Below are 14,453 nucleotides of genomic sequence, written 5' to 3' on the forward strand. Positions count from 1 at the left end.
GCTTGTATGTAAATCATCGTTGTTAATATATGGTATTCTACTGTAATCCACTAGGAATCTTTCCATTGCTTATATTATACACCTTGTTTTAAATCATCACAAGTAGAAGCAGATAAAAGACATGGACTATTTTTTTTTTTGGTAGAGGATTTGCATGATGTGTACCAGACATGTAGGCCTATTAATCTATATATTAATATATACTTATTCTCTTCCACACAGATCTAGAATGCAAAAATAGGTAAATGGATACTCTTTAATGCTTTTTATTGCTTAATTCATTTTGTAAGATAGTTTTACTGAATTTCCTGATAGTGAAAATGAATTGATTACCTAGTAATGGTGGAAGGGAGAGAGCTTCCTGATCTCATAGATGTAATATGATGTCACATTTGATAGTACTTAAGGGACAAAAGACTGGAGATTTCCTTTATTTGGTTTTTTGTAACTTTTTTTTTCTTTTGCCCTTTTGCCTTTTCTTAAGAAGAAAAAATGGGGGGGAATATAATATTAATAGTGAAAATCTGTTGGTAAATGTTAAAGTAAAAATGGTTTTGTAAACAAGCAGAGTAATGGGATGAACTTTCTGCTGATTATTGAGAGCTCAGTGGAGATCCTCTCAAGTACTTTTATGCTTATGTACAAAAATGTCTGGTGTGTTATACCACATGCCAAAGTGCCAAGAGAGAGATCTAACTCATTTAAGATATGTATTGATAAGTAAGGGTTACTATTTTTTTCTGTCCAAAGTATTTAGGGTTATAGATATTTTAAGCAATGAAGGGACCTTAGAGATTATCTAGTCTAATGTCTCACTGTATAGATGAAAAAACTGAGGCACTGAGGGACAAAACAAGTTGTCCTTAATTATTCAGCTTGTGTGTGTGTGTGTGTGTGTGTGTCTGTGTCTGTGTCTGTGTCTGTGTCTGTGTCTGTGTGTGAGAGAGAGAGAGAGAGACAGAGACAGAGAGAGAGAGAGAGAGAGAGACACAGACACAGACACAGACACAGACACACAGAGAGACAGAGACAGAGAGAGACAGAGAGAGACAGAGGGGGGGAGACAGACAAACAGAGAGAGAGGCAAAAAGAGACAGAAAAAGAGAGGCAGACAAACAGAGAGAGAGGCAAAAAGAGACAGAAAGAGAGAGGCAGACAGACTGAGAGAGAGAAGAGAGGGAGAGAGTCTCACACACGAGCGCACACACACACACATACACACACATACACACACACACACACAGAGTATGTGTGTCTAGCCATAGCTTTCTTGCTTGGGCAATCCTTTCAATCTGATTTTATGGATGATGAGAAGATGAATAAATTAATATTTTGAAATTTCTTGATTCTTGTTACTCCAATAGTGACAGATTGAATTCTTGAAATGCATGAGTCTTTGCACAGGTGATCCCTAACTCCTTTCTTGAATCTGGGGTCCTTGATCACTTTTTAATTGTTTTCTGTGATTACCAAACAAAACATGGAAGCTGGAAGGAGGATGTGTATGTGTGAGATTGTTTGAAGCAGAAAAAAACAAAACAAAAAACAAAACAAAACAAACAAACAAACAAAAAAAAAACAACAGAAAAAGTGGGCCTTATAGTATAACCATTTTTTTTTTTTCACGTGAAAGAAATGTGGTGATGGAGAAAAGATAATTAGTCAAACTTTGGCCTCCATTGCTCACCTGGTGGCAACTTCATCAAGACAGCTGGACTATGATCCAGTTAGATTTTGATAGAAAGAGCAAAGCAAGAAATTGGCCTAAAAGGTGTATAGGGAAGACTATATCACAAATCCTTTGTATTGCATGCAATTTTGGCAGGTTAGTTGCATATTACTGGGCGAGTATTTGTATACCTAGGATGACTAAATTTTAAATGACATCTAGAACAGTAAAGAAAAATAAACTAATTCATGAATTGCATTTCTGCTTAAACCTCTATTCACAAAGCTAATCGTGTATTAGTATATGCAAAAGAAACTTTATTGATCGTGACCAAAAAGGAAATGATTAAAAAAAAATATGAGTATCTTTGATTTTTTTTTTTTTTACTTTTTTCATGATCATTAGCCACCTCTATTAAGCCCTTTTCTTTTGCTAACATTTATAATCAAAGCAAGAAGTCCTATTTAAATAAAACATCCCTATTCATTGAAAGTAGAAGTGTAAATTAAAGCACAATGCTTGGTTTTGGCAAATTTTGTGGTGTTGTTTAGAAGTGACACAGTAAAGACTATAATAAAAATCGCTAGTTAGTTATTTGTCAACTCAACAATAAAGATTTATTAAGAGTCTGATACAGGCAAAGTATTGTCTGGGACAAATAAAAAATTTCCATGCTTGGAAAAATTGTGGGAGATTTTATTTGATTGTACTTTACCTAGCTTAATTTAAGAGCTCTAAAGAAATAGATAGAGAAGTGGGTTGTTCCCTTAACTGCCAGAGGGGGAGAACCATGGTAACTATACGTTCTCTGGAAGAGAGGAGATTAAGGAGGAACTCTAATGAACTATATGGTCCTAAAGGGAATAGACACTAGATAAAATGAGGTTTTTAAAACTAATGTCAAAAACAGTGTTTAGGGACTCAAATTTAACTTGAAGTAAAAACAGGTTTGAACAGTTTTTTACAAATATGTGAGATAAGCTAACAAGGAATAAATAATTTTGGTTATTTTTTTAACAATTAAAGAAATATTTAGATAAAATACTATTTGAGGATATTATTTCTAACTAAAAGGTTGGGGAGAGTCCAAAAAAGACAGACTTTCTAGTCTGCAAAGCTTCCTCTTCTTCTGTTCCTTATTATATTTTATACCATTAGTAAGCCTTATTATTGAAATGCAAAGTGGTTTCTTTCTCAGAGGATCATTTCAAATATATTTGATTGTGGAATGAGGGCTTAAAAACATACACCCAAGACCTTGGGTACCTTGGTTCCCAAGACTAGGAGAATGAAAAATCTTTGGCAGCACATTTACCAACTATTCAGGATTGAGCTATGAGATTCTTTCTAATTTGACCCTTTGTCTTCAGAAGCTAGAACTCCTTTGGAACAATAACAAAAAATATGCTTTGTAAAGATCTGTTCTATATGTGGCTACTAATGCATTTCAGTTGTTTTTATCTTTTTCTGGGCAAGTAGAGTTAGTTATTATTTACCAATAATTGCTGATGTTGTGAATGATTTTATACCCATTATTTAAATCTATAATGTGATAGAACATATAAGGTCAGCCCTTTGAAGAAACCTAGAACATAGGAACCAGGGTGTCAGAGCTGGAGAAAAACATTAAAACTTAAGACATCAGATAGAACATGAAGAGACCTTAATTGTAGAATGTTAGAGCTGGAAAAGAGCTTAGAGTAATTTTAAACCAACCCCACCCCCCACATTTTTTTTTTTTTTGATGAAAATACCTGAGATTTAGTTGAGTGGATTAGATTAAGTACTGTTTTTCTCTTCAATATACCTCTCCTTGTGTTTTATGGAATCATTTAAGATAAACTATTGTGTTAAAATATTTCCCTTTTCTTACCAAATTATAAAAAAAGTTGTTGTTTTTAAATTTTCCTGTCTCCTTCAAAAAGCATAGCCCAGAAAAACATCCCTCCCATATGGCACTGGTAGCTATAAATTTACTGCACTAAGTAAATCACAGTGTAAAACTCGACTGTTGTCTAGTGGTTAGAACAAACTGATTGAAAGTCCCTGAGGTCCTGATTCTTTTAATGTAGGCCAGCCCTCTGATGTGCTACCTGACCTTCGGGAAGTCACTAGATTTCCTTTGCCTGGCCAACTGCATTGGAAGCAAAACCACAGATGCTGAGTTGTGACAAAATGAGACACATGTAATGGAAAGGATAACAGCCTGATGTTTGCAAAGATTTAGAACAAAAGGAATTAATGCCATGCAGTTATCCTCATAGACCAGAACAAGTTTCATTATATGTATATACGTATGTATATGTGTGTATGGAAAATGATGTTACCGATCGTGTGTGTGTGTATGTGGTGTAATTTATGCTTCTACAAAATTTTTTAGGAGTCCATATAAGAAAAAATAACTTTAAAGTAATAAGAGTGCTCAAATAATTTCTAGAATTACGTTGCTTCTGTTTGTCTTAATTTTATTTCTAGCTATTTAAAAACATAAAATTCCATAGTATCATGAAAAGATTACTGAACTGAAAATCAGTACTAGTTTTAGTCTTTCCTTGACCACTAACTCTGTGATCTTAGGCAAACCTCAATTTTCTAATCTCTAAAATGAAGTATTTGAAATAGATGATGTAAGAATCCCTACTGCTGTGATGTTCTTTGATTCTAATTGATTTCCCTCCCTCCCTCCCTCCCTTCCTTCCTTCCTCCCTCCCTCCCTTCCTTCCTTCCTCCCTTCCTTCCTCCCTTCCTTCCTTCCTTCCTTCCTCCCTCCCTTCCTTCCTCCCTTCCTTCCTTCCTCCCTCCCTCCCTCCCTCCCTTCCTTCTTTCCTTCCTTCCTTCCTTCCTTCTTTCTCCCTACCTACCTCTTTCTTGCTCTTCTATTCCTTCCTTTTCTCCTTTCCCTCTCTCACTTTATTCTTTCTTCCCTCCTTCCTTCTTTCCTCCCTTTTTTCTTTCTTTGCTGCTTTTCTTTCTTCCTTCCTTCCCCCTTCCTACATTTTTCTCTTCTCTCCTCTTTCTCTCCTTTTCCCCTCTTTCTTCCTTTTTTCCCTCTTTTCTTCCTTTTTTTTCTTCCTTCCCCTTCCCTACTTCTTTTTCTCTCTTCTCATCCCTTTGTTTATCCTTTCCCCCTCCCTTCCTTCGTTCTCTTTTTCTCTCTTCTTTGTTCCTTTATTCCTTCTTTCTCCATCTCTCTCTCTATCTTTTTCCTCTTCTTTCTCTTTTTTACCATTCCTCTATTTCCTACCTCCCTGCTTAGCTAGATGGTACAGTAGATAGAGAATTGGGCCTGGATTAAAGAAAAAACTGAATTTGAATCTGGTCTTAGACACTTACTTAACTATGTAACCCTAAACAAGTTACTTAATTTCTGTCTGCCTCAGTTTCCTCAACTATAAAATGAGGATAATAGTTGTATCTCCATCTCAGTATTGTTTTGAGGTTCAAATGAGATATTTGTAAAGTGCTTAGCACAATATCTAGCACATAACAGGTGCTTAATAAATGTTTGTTTCCTTCCTACCTTTCATAGAATTCCTCATTCCTCCTTGCTTTTGTAGAAATTTTCAGACAAGGTGAAAGGATACCATTTGGATTTTAACTTAAGGATGCAACATCAAAAAAGAAACAAAAAAAATACAAATAAAATTAGAAAATTATGATTAAAAACACTGCCATCTCCTATATGAAAGTCTTCCTAAAAATTTGTCTCTTTAATATCTCCCACATATCAAGAAGTATAAATCATCCTGGTATATAGGTTGACCTAAATTTTTCAATAGAAAATCACTATATAGGTCGACCTTCGTTTCTGTGGCTTTTAGCCTGCTGTTTGAGCAGCTGCTATTGGGCAGAGATCAGCCCAGCTCCCACTGCTGCTCATTAGCCTATTAACAGCTGCTTAAGCAGCTGGCTGAGAGAATTTACAGAGAGCTAGGTGGGAAGAGAAGGATTAGATACCACTATATGCAGCAGGTTATTTGACCCTGATTTTACTGCATTGTTTTCTTTTGTTTTTTGACCTCAAAAGAATGATTATAAACTTCAACATACATTAGATTCCTCTTTGGTGAGTACTATAGCTGTGTGCTTTGCTCCAGGTCAGTATCAGTTTAGTATTGTCAGGGACCTGATGCCTTGTGTGCTGGATTCCAATTCTTTCTCTGATAATTGTTAGCTGTCTATTTCTATTCAGATCATTTTACTTTTCTATGCCTTAGCTTACTTATTTCCAAAGAAAATAATACTAATACCTGGTCCATTGATCTTCCAGAATTGTTGTAAAAATCACATTAAATCATGTTAGAAACCCCCCCACATCCACACACAATTATGCTTATTTGGATGACATCTATAGGCTTGACCCAAGGTGAAATTTGAACTGGATTGCTCCCAGACACCAGAAAATAGAGATTATAAAATACTTATTTAAATTCCCTCATTTTTCAAAATGAGAAAACTGAGGCCCTTGAAGGGTAAAGCATAGGACTCTAGGATTCTGGAGTTTCAGATTTGTAAGAGACCTTTATGTTCATCTAATCATTATTTTCCCTTAACTTCCCACTTCAACTTCCTTATTACTGTTGAGGATAACACTATTCTCCTAGTCTCTCAGGGTCACAATTTAGATGTCTTTCTTAATTCTTCATCATCTTTCATTCTTCATATTCTTTCTATTGTCAAGGCCTGGAGTTTTTCACCTTTGCAATATCTTTTGAATACTGCCCTCTTTTCCCTTCTAATACTACCAGCATCGTGCATGCAAGACCTTATTGCCCCATGCTTGCTAGTGGATCTGTCTCCTTTAAATCTCTTCCCATTCTGATCCAATCTCAATTCAGCCATCAAAGTTTTTTCCCATAGTTAGTTTCCTACAGTTCCTGTAGTTCCTATACATCTCACTTCCTACTAAACAACTGCAGTAATACCTCATTGCCTCCAGCATCAAATAAAAACTATTTGGCATATAAACTCCTATCCCCTCTACCCCTACCTTTCCAGTATTCTTACACTTTACTCCCTGTCATATATTCTTCAAGCCAGTGATGGCGGCCTCCTTTCTTTTCTTAAACAAGACTATCTCTCAGCACCAGGGCATTTTCTTCACTTAGAATACCTTCCCTTCTCATCCCTACCTACTAACTTCCCTATTTTCTTCAAGGCCCAACTAAAATTCTCTTATTGGAAGACTTTTCTATCCCTTCTTAGTTCTGATGCCTTTCCTGCCTTAATAATTTCCTATTCACCCTGTATATAGTGTGTTTATACATAGTTTTTTCTTGTTTTCCCTAGCAGATTGGGAGCTTCTTGAAGGCAGGCTCTCTTTGCTTTTTTTATATATTTCTGATGCTTAGTACAGTGTCTGGAACATAGTTGGTACCTAATAAATATTAATTTAATTTAACCCTTTTGAAGTAGAAAGATGTCACCTAAGGTGACACTACAAGGAATTCAGGGCAAAGACAGGAATAGGCGATGCTCTTGATTTGTTCTTTCAATTTGGGCACTTGTTTAGTTTTATTCCAAGTCTTTATAGCACATCAATACTGTCTGTGGGGTTTTCTTGGCAAAGATATTGGAATGGTTTGCCATTTCCTTCTCCAGCTCATTTTACAGATGAGGAAACTGAGGCAATCAAGTTAAGTGGCTTGCCTAGGGGTCATATGACTAATAAATGTCTCAGTCCAGATTCAAATTTGGGTCCTCCTGATTCCAGAGACAGTACTCCATCCATTGTATCATCTACCTGACTATAACTTGACTTATATTCTCACACTGACAATGATCCATTTTTAAAAATTCAATCTGTATTAGAAAATGAAAGCAATTTCTGATTTTAGCTCTATACAGACTAAAATCAATTAAGATTTATCATGTAATTTCACTTTGTGTCTGAGAGGAAGGAAAATGCACTGAGTTTATTCCTTAAAATGGGATTTTTTGCTATTAAGAACATGGAAAATATTTTAAAAGTATATCAGTTATTCAATTTAAAAAACTGAATAGATTTGCAAATATCACTTGGGTATTTGATTAAAATTTGACTAACAAATTTGATTTGATTGGAAAAAATAAACAACAATTAAAAAAAAAAAAAAACAGCTGCCATAATCACAAAACAATAACACAAAACACAAAAAGCCAAATGAGCTTAAGAACTTAGACCTAAAGTCAACTGCAGGACTTTTTTCGTAATTCTTTTTTTATTTTAATTGATTTTATATTATAAAAAATATTACTTAAATTTTGTATTTGAGTCTTACAGCAACCTTATGAGAGAAATTCTATAGGTATTGTTTTCTCTGTGTTATAGATAAGGGAACTGAATTGTTTGCCCATTGTTGCTGAACTAATAAATGTCAGAGATTGGATTCGAATCATTATGCCAGGTTCCAAATCTAGTAATTCTATACATTATCATATTGCCTCAGTAAAGAAAATCATCATATAGCTATGTAATTTTACCAATTACATACTTTCTTTTTTCCCCTTTTTTTTAATTATAGTTTTTTATTGACAAAACATATGCATGGGTAATTTTCAACATTGACACTTGCAAAACTTTCTGTTTCAACTTTTCCCCTCCTTCCCTCCACCCCCTCCCCTAGATGACTGGTAATCCCATACATGTTAAATATGTTAAAGTATATGTTAAATACAATATATGTATACATATTTATATAGTTGTCTTGCTGCATAAGAAAAATCGGATTTAGAAAGAAGGTAAAAATAGCCTGGGAAGAAAAATCTTTCAAAATGACTTTTCTATTGTTATTGTATATTTTCCTGCTCCTGGTTCTGCTCCTTTCACTCAGCATGTTTCTTCAAGTATTTCTAGGTTTTCTCTATAACCATCATTCTTGTCAAATTTTGTGAAGCAATAATATTCCATTACATTTATGTAACTTTTTTTTAATCCATTCCATTGAAGACTACTTCCATTGTTTCTAGTTTTTTGTCGCTACAAAAAGAGATGCTATAAATTATTTTATATGTATGGGTCTTTTTTTTTCTTTATTCTTTTTGGGTTTTAGGTCTAATAGTAATATCTCTGGGTTAAAGCTTTGCAGAGTTTAGTATTTGTAATATAATTTTACATGTAGCACCAGGTAGGTATTACTGGTCGAAAGGCAAGCTTTATTTCTTTTTCATATATTAGCATTTTTCTTTTATTTAAATCTACACAATTTTTTTTTTGGTAGTGGATATAGAAGACAAGCCAGACATACTTTTTCCCTCACATAATATATATTTATTATCCCATTTAAGCCCTATGAGTATGCAGAGTAAGCATTTGATTCCTAAGGTTTCTTCTAGTTTAAATTTATGATTCTATATAAAAAATAGGAAATTAAGTGTCAGGGAGAATACTTATTCAAGGTCACAAAGCAAAGAAATGGTCAAACTAGGTTTTCTGCCTAAGCGGTTAAGAATGTTTTTTTTTTTTTTCCCATCACTCCATATTCCTAAAGAAAAACAAATAAACAAAGAAGGAAGGAATAGGTATTGTATTCCCTCTACAAAGATCCCTTCTCCATTAAATGTAATCTAAAGGAATTGCCTGGCCTCCTAAGAAGATTAATCACTTGCCCAGGATTGCTAAGACAGTATGTGTCAGGTAAGACTTGAACCTATATCTTCCTGGCTTTGAGATCAGTCTCTATCAGTTTACCATATTGCCTCTCACCAAAAAGACAAAAACAAAATAACAGGGAGACAATCTCAATTCATTTTAGTTCTTTAGAATTCATTGAGTACTAAGTCAATAGCACATCTCAGTTTTCCACTACAATACATAAAGAGAATTGTTCTTCATTGCCAACACTTTTTAGCTTACCAAAATCTTGCTGTATCTTAAGCCCATTTCCTTTTTTAAAAATTTAGGTTATATACATCCAATCATAATAATCATATTTCTATATTAGTCATGTTAGGAAAGAAGAATCAGAACAAAAGAATAAAACTATGAGAAAGAAAAAAGTGAAACTAGTATGTTTCAATCTACCTTCAGATGCTATAGTTCTTTCTCTGGCTGTGCATAGCATTTTCCATTGTGAGTCTATTGGAATTGTCTTGAATCAGTGTATTGTTGAGAAGAGTTAAGTGTATCATATTTGATCATCACAAAATGTTGCTATTACTGTGTAGAACGTTCTCCTGGTTCTTCTCACTTTATTCAGCATCAGTTCATGTATGTCTTTTCATTTTTTTCCCCTGAAATCCACCTGTGCATCATTTCTTATGACACAATAGTGTTGTTACATTCATATACTACAATTTGTTCAGCATTTCTCAATTGATAGCCATTCCTTCAATTTCCAATTCTTTACCACCACAAAAAAGAACTGCTATAAATATTTTGCACATGTAGGACCTTTTTCCTCTTTTATGATCTCTTTGACCATTCCTTCTGTTCTAGTCCCTTAGGAGATCAGAAGTGGTTGTTTTCAGTAATGTTAAAATAATCTTTTAACTCCTGAGTAAGATTATTCAAATTCTTTTCTGCCTTTTTTCAAGGTATGACCCTGATTTCCCTTGGTTTTGTTTTCTCTTTATCATATCAAAGGTTTTTGTCCTTGTATTTTTGACAATTCAATATTTATATTGTCAGCTATATGGAGGACACTATATTCTGCACTAAGGGGGGAGAGAGGCAGAGGGGATATAAAAGGCCATAAATCCAACTGGAGAAATCATATATGAATCCTCAAAAGCTTAACAATATAAGGCTATATATATGTATGTGTGTGTGTGTGTGTGTGTGTGTGTGTCTCACAGGACAAAAGAAAACTTTTGAGATCTGGGTGTGGTATCATAGTAAAGTGATATTTGAACTGGGCCTTGAAATTCATTTATATAGAGAAAGTGCATTCTAGGATGAGGAATAGTATGAGCAAAGTGATTGTAAGCATGTCACTTGAGTTGGAGTAGGGATTTGATGAGTAATGAGAGATAAGGAAAACTGGAAAGGATATAATATTGCTTACAGAGATTACTTTGTGGGCATTTGCCAGGAGACATGGGGAAAGTTGACTTAGTCTGCTTCCTATGTGGCAACACATCTATATGAAAACTGACACATTCATTAAAAAATCCAGATGTTTTACCCACATGATGAAAACATATTGATATTTGCCTATATGTGGATAAATGACTAAAAGTTCAGCCAGTTATACAGACAAATGTTAGATCCTGAAACATAGAATCACAAGATAATAGACTTGAAAGTTGAAAGGGATCTTAAAGCTCATCCTGTGCAACCTATTCATTTTACAGGTGAGGGAATTAAAATCCAGAGAAGGTAAAATAAGTTATTCAAGTTCACAAAGACTCATCTATTTGCTTAGGGAGACAGCCATCATGGAGACCAAAACCATAAAATTGAAAGAGAATCTCACTTATGGAGTGGCAAGATCATAGAGAATTTTCATGCACACTCCTGCCTCTGTTCACAAATGTCAGGAATGCTGCCCATCGGAAAAATTCTTAAAAGCTACAATGCTAGTTATGGAGAACAGTAAAAAAGAGGGAAATAACATTAACTACTTTCAAAATTGCCCAAATGGGCATTTTCCTAAGCAATAATGTGCTCCAGGGTATGCTGAATTAGACTTTCTTCACATAATATATTCAAGAGTGTGGTTATCAATCACATTTGCACACCCCTAAGAGGTATGGTATTGGAACTATGTGGCTGTTAGTTTAAAGGGAAATGGAATCAAAGTTTGAAATGAAGTAATGATGATTTCAGACTTTCTTGTCTTGTGCTACAAGAAGAAAAGAGTTCTACTTTGGAGGCACATTAAATTTTGAAACAGATGTTGTCAACTTCCTTTGTATTTAGTTTCTCCAAAGGACACATTAAGTTTAAGAAATTATATAGTGCTGTGACTTATGCTCCTTTGGTTAATTTTCCAGCATAGTTGTTTTTTTTTTTTTTAATGAGTTTTATTAATGCTTTTTTTATATCACAATAATTTCTGGATATACCCCCCCCCCACTCTGCCCATATAATCAAACTCTTCCTCATGACAAAGTAAAGCAGTTAAACAAAACAATGGGTATCATGATGGTATCCCACAATGTACACAATATTCTGCCCCATCATAACTGAGCCTCTTTTCGAGAAGATTTGTATATTTAACAGAATCATTATTATCAGCCCTGTTTTTTGTTTTGTTTTATTTTATTCCTGTATCCCCAGGGGATGAGATGCAGTTAGTTCAGAAATAAGAAACAAACACTCATGGAGTTCCCATTTTACTTTGTTGGATAGAGACCATGGAGTGAAATGGAAAAGGCCAGGATCTGAGATTAAAATAAGCCTCTGACACTTATTGACCATGTTAAGTCAATAAGCATTTATAAATAATTTAATTTTTCTTTGCCTTAATTTCCCCATATGTCACATAGAAGTAATACTACCTTATATATGTAAATTTTATTTTTATATATTTACATATGTGTAATATGTGTGTCTATTTAACAGGCACATTGTAACAATGAAATGTCCCTTTTATGGATTTGTATTGGCTCCCAAAGTTTTGCTTAACTGAATCTTTGATCAGAATTCAGCTTAGTCTCATTGATTATCCTAATCCCCTGGAACTGAAAAAGTTGTTAGAGGTCACCTAGTGCTAACTCTTAGTTTTCCAGGTGAGGAAACTGAGTCTTAGAGAAGTTAAATCATTTTCTGAAGGTTATTCAGGTGAGTTTGTATTCACATCCAGGTCCTACAATTTCATACACTTTTCACTGCCCCGTAATGCCTCCCTGTTGTTGCACCTGAGCAAGCAAAGGGAACTAGAGAATTGCAATTTGATGAATTTGATCAGGGAGGTCCACAGAAATAATTTAAACTCTCAAATCTTATGTCTTTCTCAATAGCAGAATCTATAGCTTGAATTTTTTGGAAAAATATATTAATCTTCTGTTTCTCTTTGCCTGTTTTATATAAACACTAAAAAAAGTCTTTGAATCATTTTTTTAAAAGTCAAACTAGTTTGGTGTTAAATAGACAAAAATATCCTTTTTTCAGTTTTGCTGTTCAGTTTTTGTATGTGGATGTGATTGGATGAGAGGAGAGGACAAAAAGCTAAATATGAACTTATTAATTGGTTTTTTTCTTGGGAGTTAGGAACTGTTTAGGATATGACCAGTCTGAATCTAAATGGCTCTTTTAGAGATAAAGTTGAAAGTGGTAAACATTTACAAAACTTAAGACAAAAAGAAGAATATGTTCCAAATGTCCCTTGTCAAAACTTTGCCCTGAAGATAACAACATTTGGTTTTGTCCCAGGATTTGAATATTTAGTATCATGTGGGTAAAAACATTCAGATTCTTCAATATTAATTATGGGTATCTATCAAAACTCTGTCCTATGTACCCTTTTCTCTTTTCAGTCTCTACTTCTTTACATAGTGATCTCACTTTCTCACCCCTCCTTACTCTCCATATCCAGTCAAATCAAGACATAACATTTCTGCTTTTGAAACATTTCTTATATATGCTTCCTTCTCTCCTCTGACACTGTTCAGGTCACCATCACCCCAGAGCTGAACTATTGCAATAGCCTGCTGATTGATTTCCCTATCTCAAATCTCTTCCTATTCTTTTTATACCAGTCTGTAGTCTTCCACTTGAAAAATGATCTTCTTGAAGTGCAAATTGGATGTGGTCACCTCCCTATTTACTAAATTCCAGTAGTTCTCTATTGCTTCTTAGGATCAAATATAAAATCTGTTTGACTTCTTAAATCATAATGGCTTCTAGTCCCCTAGTATTCTGAAACCTTATACTATCATCCTCTTCTCCCCATTCCATCTACTCAGCAATCCAGTGATACAGATTTCCTTTCTCTTCCTTGAACAAAACACTCTGTTGCTTGATGCTTGAGATTTTATTAGCTACTTGTGTGTCTGGAATGCTCTCCTTCCTCAGCTCAGCACCATAACTTCTTTCAAGTCTCTCCTAATGTCCCAGTTTCTCTAAGAAGCCTTTCCCAACCTTCTCCCTGAGACTTTGCCTAGTTATTTTGTATATAATTTTGTTTGTGCATAGCTGTTTGTTGTCTCTGACATGATCTGTAAAAGAGTAAGGAGTATTCTGTTGTCTTTCCTTGTATCCTTGACATTAACACAGTTCCTAGGACATAGTAGATAAATAAATGATATTTTGTTGTTGTTGTTTGGTCCTTTCATTTGTGCCCATTTAGAGTTTTTCTGGCAAAGATACTAGAACGGTTTGTCATTTCCTTTTCCAGCTCATTGTATAAATGAGAAAACTGAAGTAAGTAGGGTTAGGTGGCTTGCCCAGGGTCACCCAGCTAATAAGTATATGAAATTAGATTTGCACTCACAATTCTTTCTGATTCCAAGCACAATGATCCATCCACTCTGCCATCTAGCTGGCCCCAAATACCACTTTACTGACTAACAGTTTGTCATTGTGTGAGCATGCTACGCATTCAATGTTTGTGAAGTTAAATATGAGAAAGTAGGTATCTTTAATAAGATAAACTCATACTCAATTTTCAGATATCAGGCAGGGACATAATTAACTATACATAGAAGTAGACTATCCAAAGAGAAACCAAGTCTTGCCTAAATGTCCATGTATGTTGTGAAAGTCACTTCAGGATAACCTGAATCTGCGTGATAGGAGAATTTGAAGGTTGGAATTACAGAATGGCAATTATCTGAGAGTAAGAGTGAGTTTGATAGTTCCCCATTCTGTTATTATAGATAGGCAGTTGCTGGAAGGGATTTTTTTTTGTCCAGCCTTGTG

General features: G+C 34.6%; 1 protein-coding gene across 2 annotated transcripts in view; it reads left to right on the forward strand.

The window, feature by feature from the left end:
* Positions 1-14,453, forward strand: part of TSHZ2 (teashirt zinc finger homeobox 2) — a 272,998-nt gene that overhangs the window by 34,937 nt on the left and 223,608 nt on the right. The gene's annotated exons all lie outside the window — the stretch shown is intronic.

Source organism: Sminthopsis crassicaudata, chromosome 2, assembly GCF_048593235.1.
Source record: "Sminthopsis crassicaudata isolate SCR6 chromosome 2, ASM4859323v1, whole genome shotgun sequence".
Taxonomy (NCBI): Eukaryota; Metazoa; Chordata; class Mammalia; order Dasyuromorphia; family Dasyuridae; genus Sminthopsis; species Sminthopsis crassicaudata.